Here is a 12,864-nt window from a genome sequence, read left to right as displayed (position 1 = left end):
GTATGTATATTATATGATAATTATTATTTAATATAGGTACATTAAACATTATATATATAACATGTGACACCACCCTTCTCTGAAATGAAGACTGTGTTTTTAAGCCCATAAGGTTGTCTGGTAGAAATCGCTACCTAGCGATAAGACCGCCTTATTGTGCATCTACTTTTATTTTCTATATTTCATTCATTTTTATTGTTAAATTACTCTGTTACTGTGGTGTACAATAAAGTATATTATTATTATTATTATAGTTCTTTTTTTACAATAATTATAATATTTTTATATTTTCTTACATATACGTATATTTGATACATTTGTATCATGCAATGGAAAAATGGAACGAATATATCTCAATAAAATTTTAAAATAACGGACCCACATAAGACAACAGATGGGTCCAAAAATATGGAATTTTGCTCAGGAATTCTCGTTGGTGAGCAACAAAAATTATTTTTCACATTTCATCCCCTTAGAATGTAAGTTTGTATGGCAATTTGTCACATTTGAAACGCACGAAATTTGTTAAATCAAATTAAATATTAAATCTTTATTCAATAAAAGCATTACACTTGTTGATTGACACTTGAAAAGTACCATTTGTTTGGCAAAGCTTGCTTCATTGTCAATTTATTTTTTCCTTTGATAACAAAGAAAAAATTATATTTAATAAAAAAACAATCCTTTGAAGAAATTTAATAAATAATTTCGCCACGACGCCATCTAAGTATCTTAAGTAATCCTAAGAAGCCAGCTTATAACAGCTTACAATAACAGTATTCCATTGTACAGTACTGTTTATGGTACAATTTTCTTTTAGATGCGATTTCATTATTGATATAGACTAAAATGTTTCTTTGAGGCATTCTCGAATTACTTTTGTGTATATCTACGCTATTTACAAAAATTGGCATAAAACACTAGTACATATTCTCAGTATCAAGAGTAGATATCACTGTTACACTGTTGTACAAGCATCTCACAAACATGCTTACGATATGTGATGTTTTTGTGATGTTTCTCTTCAAATTTATTTGGAATAACTATGATTGTTTTAATTGGTTAGTTCCTTAAAATCACATTTAGTTTAATTCTAAATAATCTGTGTCTAAATATTTGATTTTCGTTCGACCTTGATCTCTTTGCGGTTCGCAGCGACCTAGTTATTGGTCTATTAGGATCAACGATGCACTTCTCAATTGATTCTACAAATGTATCTTCTAGCACATCCGGCTGTGATACCGATATCGTAATAACGAGTTGTAACTGCGTTGGAACATCTCGCCATTGATATTAATTTTCTTTAAAACGTTGAAACAAATAGTTCCATATTATTTTGGTTTATCGCTACTTAGTGTACGGGTTTTTATATTATTTATGTGTAAAGATCATATTAAAACCCGTGTAGTAGCGAAAGCGAGCTGAGATGGCCCAGTGGTTAGAAGACGTGCATTTTAACCGATGATTTCGGGTTCAAACTCAGGCAAGCACCACTATATATAAGTGCTTAATTAGTGTTTATACATTTAGACATTGTGTAACGTCCAATATCATTGTAATTATATTAAACGATAAAATTTGTTTTAATCTTTAATCACACTCTTATTGATTACGTTTATTGGAAAATGATCCAAACATCCTGAAGCTTAGAACGTGGCAGGCATTATTTGAGACCATAATTTCAGGCCATTTCAACTATTTGTAGTACGATTCTGCGAATTAAGCCCCACAGACAAAATTTAGTTAGTTATAAATAGCATAATGGTATGTGAAAATAGATGAATAATGTTTCTGTGGCTTGAACCCAATACGCGTGACCTAATTTTTTATTAATGGTATCATTTTTTTGGTATTCAAACTAACAAATATAGATGTTATTTAATTACCAAATTAAGTTTAATGGCTTAGTAATTTTGTTTGTCTGAAAATATAACTTAACATCTTGCGTCTCTAAGTCAGAATTTTTTGATTGAGTGGAATCATCTTTGACAATCTCCATGGAGTAATCCGAGTAGAGTGTATACCGGTTTTCATGGGTACGCCATCCACTCCGAGGTCTCGGGTTCGATTTCCGGCGAAAAAGTTCATTACTTTTGTGTTTGTGGTACCGTCGTTACTTTTGATTTTCCATTACACAAGTGTTTTAGCTACTTAAATTGGAATCAGAGTAATGTATATGATGTCCAATATTTATTTATTTAATCTAAGTCAGACTTGTACAGATTTATTTTTATCACATGTATTATTCTTTGGTTTTCAGAATGATCCTTCGTGAAATTAAAAAATAATATAAAATATTGTCAATTCGCACTACGTGAGGTTTATATGTGGCTTTTAATCCAAGATACTATATATTGACAATGTTAGGGATTTTCCGTTAATACACAAGCTCCATATAAAGTATCGTACGTTATAAATCTGGTCAAAGCATATACATAATATATTGCAATACTTGTCTAGTTCATCGCGGAAAAATCGAAGTTTGAAGGCTGTTTATGATAAAAAACATTTAAGACTTTAATAGTCCGGATAAACTCTTATTTATATTTGAAGAAAACTAAATTGAACTTAATAAAAAGGAATACTGTAGGCATGACGACTCATAATAAGTGGCTTGATTAGACCGTCAAAGAATAAGAATAATATTTTAAGTATATTTCACGCGTTGCCGAAAATGCTACGTATATATTTCAGACGTATTTATAAATATTTAATTACTTCAAAGGTCAATATTACCGCAAGGTCTATAGTTGATGAGGACTTTTAAAGCATTTACACAGCGTTTACAAATTTCATGTCTAAATCGGAGTTGCTAAGTTAGCATTGTGCTGTTTAAGCGACAAATATGACACATTTCTTTCACGGAATCTACTTATTTAGAATTCTAAATCAAAAATTTTCTTTAAATCTAAGGATATATCTGTTTGGCAAATGGTCGGCGTTGTATCTTCAGAAGTCCTCTGAAATACTATCGTATTTGTGTCAAATTCGTGATGGTATGTTCAAGCCTTAATATAGTTACATCTTGTTATGTCTTTGCCGCTCTTGCTCTAATGAGAACCTTAGTTACTAATTATACTATAACATGATATTACATGTAAGAATATAAACAACATAATAGCTTAAATTTGTATAGCGTCCATTTCAAGCCGTCTGCCGAGCAATCCTGTTTTCTACGCTAAAATTTAATACGACCTTGTCGAGCATTTATGTAATACATTCTAAATTATCCGATCGCCTTGATATTCGGTGAAATTATACCTAAGAACATAAAGGAATTATTGGATCAATAAGACTTCATACAGTTATTTATAGGCTTTGTTTTAAGATATTTATAAAAATATAATGTTTGGTAAAAAGTCTACGCTTGTATTCATTAAAGTTACTAATTTGACGACTAAAATGGAGTAATAACAGTTTTTATCGAGTCTCGTCTCGTAGGGTTCTTTCTACATTCAGTAAGTCGTATTAACGCTGAGTTTAATTTTAATTATATTTAAAAACAAAGCCTTTGAATATTTTTCTGTGTTTAGAATATATAATTTAAATTTCGATGCATTTCGAATACCCTCTAGTAAACAGATAGTTATTGAATAAAAAAAAGTATTTATAAAACCGGGAACAAACATATTCACTATTTATGATTCCAAAATCCAGTTTCATCTAACCTTTTTATCGCTGGTTCTGCTGTGCGCGTGTCTGGATGGGTACTACGCACTTGTCAGTTATTCTATCGCTCAACTCCAATACTTAGTACTGCTCTGTTCTAACTTGAATGACATCTGAGCTAGTGTAATATCAGGCACAATGGATATATGTAGTATAGGAAAAATCATTTTTCTTTTTTTTTTCATTATAACACGTTATAATACAAAATAATTACTTATATAAAAGTTTTGAAATGATCGTGAAATAAAATATTATATGGTTTTTGATTTGAATCACATATAAAAAGTAATAGTTTCCTACTTTGTATGTCTTAAACATTACGTCAACGGTAATAAATCATAAATCATTTCGATTTTACGAGGTTTTCTGAACCATTCGACATATTCAAATAAACGCTACTTATATGACGTGTTTCGTTGTCTGCGAATATAATACAATACAAATGTTTGGTCGTCTAAAAGCGTATTGATTAGTCTCAGACAGATATTTACTGAAATGACCGACTAAAATCGTGCCTGGTCGTCTGGCTTGGTCTAGTAGCTAGGCGTTGTCCGGTAATGACGACTTTCTACCGCAATACAACACAACGTGCGATAAAGGAATATTTCCAACGCCAGATCGTGTTCTTAGATTGATGTATATTAGAGTGTCACCATTGTAAGGCTGCTTTAACTATATTGGAATTTGAAACAATTTTCAATCAGTACTGGGAAAGCTTATTTCATTTGGTGACTTAGGTGTAGGCAATGTGAGCTGTTAATCATGCGATCTAACATTTCCCTTAGCTCTCTGGTATTTCTGACTCACTTACTCTTTGCAAACGGAACACGAGAATTCAGTGTTTTTCAGAATAACTCATGTGTAATCTTCAACCAAGCCGCGCTCAGAGAAACACGATCAGTTATATGAAGTATGTTATTTGCGCAATTGAATTTTATTTCAGTTATTATAAAGTTAATCAGGTTGTGTCGCTTTGTTTCGCACTGCGGCTTGCGTGGATATCCGTCGTAACGATATTGAGTCGCTAGTCACGTAAAAATCTTTTGTTATATTGACCTACCTAAATCTCGTTATGGGCAACTTTATAGATAATGAAATGTGTGTCGTGATATATTTTAGGTAAACCTTAGAACGGACAGGATGTGGGACGTTACATTAATCCAACAGCTCATTATATATGTATGTGGTTTTGTAGTTCAATTTTTTATCTGCTTTCTTTAATTCCTCTCTCTTTCTTTCTATCTCTTTCTGTCACCTTTAAAAGTTTGTTATATTTTAGGTTGATAATTATTAATATAAAATTCAAGAACTTTATTGTACCTATTACAATATTAATGATATTTCGCAATAGTTATTTTAATGTACGTACTCGATTTTAAAGAATCACGTTTCTAATAGGTATATAAATAAATTTTGTTGTAATTGTATTCAACTTTTTAATTTAATTAAACGTTTTTATGAATCGTTTAGTTTTTCTTTTATCTCGCATGTAAATTATATGCGTACAATTCAAGTAAAATTTAATTTAATATCTACTTATTAAATATTTTTTTTAAAAATTAAATTTAAATATTTTTTTTAAAATTTAATTTAATAGCTACTGAAGGTATTGTTTTCTGCAAACCAGTCAGTTCGTACCACAAAAGCTATTTAACTGCTGAATACAAATGATATGCAATAATTGTTATCTAAGATAAATGGTGAGTGTAAAAGTCCATTAAATTATCATAGTTGGCAACGCAAGTCAATGCCTTACTCCGCACTTCTTAAAATGCATCTTTCTGTGGCATGATGATATGGTACCTGAAGTTTACAGAAAAATCCCCATGTATAATCTTTTTATTTTCTATCAAAAATTCATTTAAATAATATATATCTATTAATTAAGTTATTAACATGTGGTAGAGCTGATTATTGCAGCTTCGAGTATGTTTTTACTCACATATTCAGCGAATGTTCCCATATACTGCGTTGTTTTTTTATTTTAAAGGCATATTTTTAACATACTAAAAATGTCAGCTTGTCTTATATATAAAAATTAAAGAAATTTGTTCACCACCCACTGACAAATTAAATAGGTGTGTGCAGAAATTCTTAAAGAAGCATTATAACGCCTGCGGGCATTAGCTAAGTGTTATTATATAAAATGTAAATTCTAATAAAATCTTTCTTCACTTTGATTCTCATTACGAATTACATTTTTTTTACGAATTATATTCATTTTGGCTAAACACGAAATTAAAAAAAAAAAACATAAGTTAAATGATTTCGAAATTTCGAAGCCTGGCACGCACTAATGTGTCATTTAGTGGTGTATTCATTTATCGCTTACCGTTATTTTCCGAAAATTCAATGAAAGAGCGGTTTGCATAACGAATTCGAGATTGTTTAATTAGCTACGATATTTCGCCATATTATTATTTTTAATTTTTAAAAACTAATTATCTTGAACTTAACACTAATTTTATTAGATATTAGAACCTTTAAATAGGTCTTAGTTTATAAACTACCCAACGCATTGACGGATTCGAATTTTATAATTAAATTTTATATTTCATAAAATGTAGACATTTCCGGTTACATTTTATAGCTTTTTCAAATATACCAACTTATAATTTGTCGTGAGAGGGATGAATGATAGTGTTGGTAACATTACTGATGAGTAATTATAACTTCCGCTTTTGATCCTTGAAAAAAAACCATGCACTTTCAATTAATAATATAATCAGTATTTTTAAGATTTCTTTGTACATCTAACTAGATTATACTTCAAATGTTTCGTGCTATTATTTCCAGTATTCGTCCTTACGTTATAATCGTCTGGAAAAATATTACGTTAGCCCATTGCACGACATGTCTCCGTCTGCCTCAAGCGATTCATAATAATTTAATTAAGTTCAGCTTTTAGGTTTCAGTCTGACATTGATTATAGGGATTTGTGGGAAACTGATGAATGTGGTAAATCTATTAAGGCCGACCTTTCATCCATAAATAGTTATTTCGGCTAAAGTGAAAACGTTACCACATTTGATTGTAAAATATAAACTTATAAAGTATCAAGAGTAATGCCTCGTAAATATCTACTATTTATTACGTTTAAACGATTAACACTTGAATACTAATAGAGGAAAATTATGATTGTTTTTCTTATATTTATATTGTTTTAATTCATACATTATTTACATGAAGAATGCTGGCCTAATCTTAGAATATATTGAAGCTTTACACATTTGGCTTGTTAAATAGGAAATAATAAAATAAGGATAATCATTCTGTTGTGATATATCTTATAGGAACCTGTACCTAAACTAAATAATAATGTAGAATTCAACCTCGAAATTGCAAATTAACGTTTTTGTTAGCAGCGCTTTATACCAAAAATATAACAGCTCTACCAATTTTTGTAATATATTATATATTTGTATTAAAAATGTTATAGTTACTATAGTATAAATACTTTTTTATTTATAAGATAATTATGAATATAATACTATTATTGCGTCGTAATTAAGTTTTGCGGTTATGACTCGATGAAAGAAATACTATTAAGGGTATAAGTCACTTTCCATGTTTACAGTATGAAGTCAAAGTCACATTTTTTGTTCTCAAACAATCTTAACGATCAACAAACAGTCCCAGTACATTAGTACCTAGAGCATAACAACGCAATGTGACGCTAAATAAAATGTATTAAACATACACTAATAACTAACCGAACAACCTTGTGTCTGTTACAGGTACGATGACTGTCTTCGACGCACACAGTGAGTCGTACTACGTATAACGCCTATTGACGAATCCGCTTTATCATAATCGTTGATGTATCGATTAATCGATAGCGAGTCACTGATTTTTTTTTTAATTTAGAATATGACGAATGGCTCAAGCTTTGCAATCTTTTGTCGGATTTAATAGGTCTCTGTGATGTCATAAGTGATACACGACATGGTTATTTTTTTGTTGATAATATAAGCAGGTCGTAAGAATCAAGTCATTTTTTCAAATGAACTTAGTTGTTGTTTGACTCAGATACAATTACAGTACAGTCTATTTATTTATGAGAATATTGTACTGTCCTAAAACCATTACATACATTTCAGTTAAAACATTACTAAAGTAATTATGAGACCTTATGAAACTGAAATTGTTTGCCTGATTTGTATATAAGAAGATTAATTTATATTCGGATTCGTCAGTACGCGACATTTTAATTATATTTATAATAAAAAAATACTGACTAACATCACTTAAATATATGTATATGAGTAATTTCCTGAAATTATGTACCTATTTTTATAATCAAATGTAAATAGTATATTTTTACGCTAAAACTATTTTTGGTACAATTTAAATAATTTTGAAGGAATCTTTGCTTATTACAGTTTTCTACAACAACAGATTTCTATTTCGTTCGAAATTACATTCAAAATAGTACATTAAGTACGTATTTTGTCTTCGCAAGAGTGATGTTAATATTTTGAATGGTTTTAAGAGTATTTTAGCGATGTTCCCGCCAAGAAGTCAAGGACAGCGGCAGACCATCCTCAGGGTTTGAAGTTCTACATGGTTCATGGCAAGGCTACCATTACTTATATCATCAGAAAAAATCATTACATACTCTCCTCCTATCTCCTTCTAAGTGTTGTGTTTATCGTTTGCATCTTAATAGTTGTTCTATTTAATCAGTCTGTTTACTATTTCAACATAAAATTAACGGCAATTTGTTTTAATGCTAAATTTTCATTCTCGTGTGGCGCCATCTATCGACGAGTAGTGATATTATAACACACTTGTAGCGTTAGATGGCGCTCCGCATAGTGGTACAGAAAATAATATCATATTTTATATTAACGAAATAATATTCCATACAATTTATAAGAAAACAATGAAATTACAAATTGTGAATATACTAAAAAATTATTTATAATAAGGGATAATGAGACAAACATCGCATAATAATAATTTATAAAAAAAGATTCCTCATTATGTAAGTGAGAATATTCTTATGAACAATTAATAACATATTTGAAATATATTTAATTTCAAGATATTTATTAACAGTTATAGAACTATAAGATGGGCTGTACAATCTGTTCAAACTTTATGTCGATTACTTCATCGGCCCGGATAGCTCAGTCGGTAGAGCATTGGACTTTTAATCCAAGGGTCCAGGGTTCAAGTCCCTGTTCGGGCGTTATTTTTTATGCATTATTTTTCTATAATTTATATTTTTATCATGTAACATATTGGTATATTTTTGTTTATTGTTTTAAATCAACATTTCAAAAGACCCTGGACCTACTGCTTTTTGTAATGAATAGAATAAAATAATGTTTATGTAGCTCAAAATCAGTAATATTTGAAATATTTCTTTGTACTTCACTTTGTTTATTCGCAGAAACTTTATTTTCAGCTTATAATATTTCGAACTACTTTACAACGCCATCTGACGTTTACATTCGAGTTTAATTAATACCACTCTTTAACACTTGATGTCTATAATATACACTAGATGGTAGCACTAACGTAACCGTATTGCAGTAATGTCAAACGTATCCGCTAGATGGCGCTGAGTGGTTAGTTTAATATCAAAATAAGTTGTCAAAATGTTCGAGTTTTTGCTTTAATTGTTATTTTATTTTTCGTCATATTTAATAATTAATAATACCATACATTGTTTGAATCTCATATAAACTATTAATTTATTAAGTTAAATCTATTTACAATTCATAATTTCTTTTACAGAACTTAAAATGTATCTTATAGGATTTTTATGAATATAGAATACAGAGCTAATAAGCTCTGTATTCTATATCTCTAAAATGAGGAACCTTTCAAGTATAAAAATAGGTTTTGATTTTAGAAGAGATTAAGCAACAAAATACGATAAAATTATGAAGTAATAACATCTAAAAAATTGTACATAATAATAATTATAGCAATTACGTGTTATTTAAATAAAATCCTGCAATAATCAACAAACTTAGATTACGTCAAGTAACGCAATACGCACAGCGTTACGTACGCATTTATTACTCACAATTTAATCCTAGACCAGTTTCAATAATATATAATACATAATTACTGCAATATGCGTTTATAACACGTAAATTTTGAACAGTGTTTAATTTATAAAGGCGCTGGATTTTCTAATCACGGTGAATGTTTTTATACATAAGCATACATTTCTCTAAAATAGTTACTTCCAAATTATCTACTTCACCTACTAACCTTAAATGAATTATCCAATTAGAATAACAATAGTTACAAATTAAATTTATCTCATTGCGTGATTATTGAATGTATAGAATTACGTAAAATTCTTTTTTATCCTTGTGTTATGATGAATTATATAACGATTATTTGAATGGAATAATGTTAATTTATTACTAATAGAAGTTACAAAGCTGTGTTGTAACACTGGAGTGTTATTTTTCTCTCCGGTGGTAAGTTACCATCCCAGACTAGACTATAAGAGATAGGGAAAGAGAGTGATTATCTACTTGTTCACGCACTTGACCACTATAATACACACCCTTAAGTCCAGGGCCTTACATTTATTTATGTTTTTCAGATTAAAATAAATGTATATTTCTATATACTCAAACAAATAATGATAAATTTATTGCAACGTATATAATATTACAACAAAACAAATGCTAACTGAATAGGAAATTGTCTACTAAGTTTTATACAACAATTATAGTGAAATTGTAAATCAGGGATTTTTGTAAAAATAAATAAAAAAATATGGATTTTGTTTGCCAGTAACACCTGTACAAGGTCTCGCTCCGAGCTTACGAAAGTAAGAGCGTATCCACACTATCTCAGCTCAAATCTGGGTCGGTGTAACTGTTGCAATGTACTAAACTCCGCTTTATCTTAGAAAGATAAAGATATTTATCATTTTTAGGGTTCGTCATGTCCAATATATCTTTTAATAATAATCGCTTATATAATTCTAAAACTGAAATATGCAATTATGAAAATATGTATAATATTTTGTGTTATCGATTAAAACGTCAGTAGTTCCTTACCAGTACAATTAGAAAGGAAGATACTTTACAAAAACTTCGAAATATTTCTAGTCGCAGTCATGTCACATGTGTCATCATCCAACTTTTATTTTATCCTGTCTTAAAACTTAAAAGATTATGTAATTCTAAATTTATAGATATAGGTTAAAAAATACCACTATACTAGTGATATATTTCGCGTTCTACGGAATCCTCCAATCCGAGATCTCGGACACAACTTATCTGAATTCTTTTCAAACCATAACTCCTTTAATGACTTTATAAATGAATTTTAAATAGTTTTTTTTTATAACTAAAAATAAAAAGAGAAAGGCTTGAATTTTACATTTGCATAATGTTAAAAGAAAAGTTGTTAAAAATATTTTTTTGGAAAATAAAATAACCTAATGAATACTCTGTAGAATAAGTAACATTAAACATGCAATATATTTATATTCAGTGAATACTGTTTATATTTATATTCAATATGAAATAAAAAAAAAATCTTCTTTTTGTTCGTATTAAATATATGCGTTAACGCATTGTTCAACTAATTGAGTTTATATAGTCGTTGTCGGCACTTGCATAAAGGATCCTGGTTTCGTATGATATAATTGTAAATAATAACCTCATTGTAAATATGATTGGTTTTAAAACGTATTTTACCGTCCCGATCTTCCCCTTCTCTTAAGACGTTGCATTCCGAAACGGCGGTAGTCAAAATTTTGACGGGTCAAAACACTTATTTTTATTTTATTAAATCTTTTCAAAGTTTACGTGACTAAAATATATTTGATTTTAAAAGTACTATCAACAAACAGTAGGTCGCGCGTTTGCTGTGTATTCGAAAGCTTTTTTTTTAAATAATTTACTAAATATTCAATACCGAGCGAGTACCGCTGAGTTGAAAGACCGTAGGGCATTAAGGTCGTAAACAACATTTACAGTCTGTTACTTAACTCAAAGTTAAGAGTGACAAAGGCTTTGACTGAACAAAAGTTTGTCAAATGTAATTTATCTTGGTATCTGATGTTAATCGCGTTTTCGACGGAAAAGTTATTTCATTATAGCTTTCCAAGTACAATAAAAACGATTTCTTTGACGGTTAATTTGAACTCCTTTTACCCGACTGCCTGCATTCTTAGAAATTTGTTAATGGTGTATGAGGAAATCTATTTATGTTTCGTATAGGCCGCCTCATTCGTTTTTAATCTTAACCAACCATTAGATTAAAGAAACGTTGTTCTAAGATTTATTTGTTTTCGGGTAAATTTATAAATAATAAAGCGAAGTGAATCGGCGAAATCGGTCGGTATATCAAATAAAAAAGTATGAATTAATATAAAATTTATTTTAATAGGAAGCTTTGGAAGGCATAACGTATCTACTACATCGGGTTTTGTTTTAGGTTGAATTATAATAAACTAAGGATAATTTTAATTTCAATCCATTAATTCGGCATATTCCCGTTCTTACTTTAGCTTTAAGATTACTTCCCTCGTTGAAATACTTTTGATTTCCAGCCACCCTAGATTGAGACGCAGGTGATGAAAATATTGACGGATGCATTTAACTTAATAGGTTTTTGCGATATCAACGGGTAAGGATTGTCTTAATCTATTATATATATCTTCAGAAACATAGCAAAGCTAATAAGATAATATAATAGATCCATATTTTTATATGCATTTATCTGTATATAATACACCTGACTCATAACAGCGATGTAGGTTTGGACCAGAGTAAAGACTGACTTTTTGTACTTGGTGGCGAAGGATTCATTTATGTATGTCCTTGACATTGACAACTTAAACCAGTGTAGTGATCTAAAAGGCCCAACGTTGAAAAGTTTACACAGTTTTTGTATACCTACATAGATCATAATATTTTTGTCCGTACGTATAGTACGTACGATTTATCTCTATCTGTTAATGATAAATCTATAGCCTTTTTAATGATCCCCTGATCTTCAGCGACGCTATAGGCACTAGTTCGGCATCGCCAACTGGTTTACTAATTAAATTATTTCTGGACTTTAAAGTAAAAAATGTGCATATACACTAATGAATCTTAATATACAACAAAGCAAATTGGCGAGTTGAGATGTCTAACGCGATAATTGGAGATGCCTTTGTCCAACAGTCGAACGTTTACTGGAAGTCACTTGGCTTGAGTGTAT

At 29.8% G+C, this 12,864-nt stretch overlaps 1 protein-coding gene and 1 non-coding gene across 5 annotated transcripts in view; both read left to right on the top strand.

Moving 5' to 3' along the window:
- LOC124534584 (protein bunched, class 2/F/G isoform-like) overlaps positions 1-12,864 on the top strand; it is a 133,210-nt gene that overhangs the window by 28,424 nt on the left and 91,922 nt on the right. The gene's annotated exons all lie outside the window — the stretch shown is intronic.
- Positions 8,791-8,863, top strand: Trnak-uuu. The gene has a single exon. It is a non-coding gene; the product is annotated as a tRNA-Lys (tRNA).

The sequence above is a fragment of the Vanessa cardui genome, chromosome 1 (assembly GCF_905220365.1).
Source record: "Vanessa cardui chromosome 1, ilVanCard2.1, whole genome shotgun sequence".
NCBI classification, from domain to species: domain Eukaryota; kingdom Metazoa; phylum Arthropoda; class Insecta; order Lepidoptera; family Nymphalidae; genus Vanessa; species Vanessa cardui.
The sequence above is the reverse complement of the archived record's forward strand: the minus strand, read 5'-3'. Positions and strand labels throughout refer to the sequence as shown.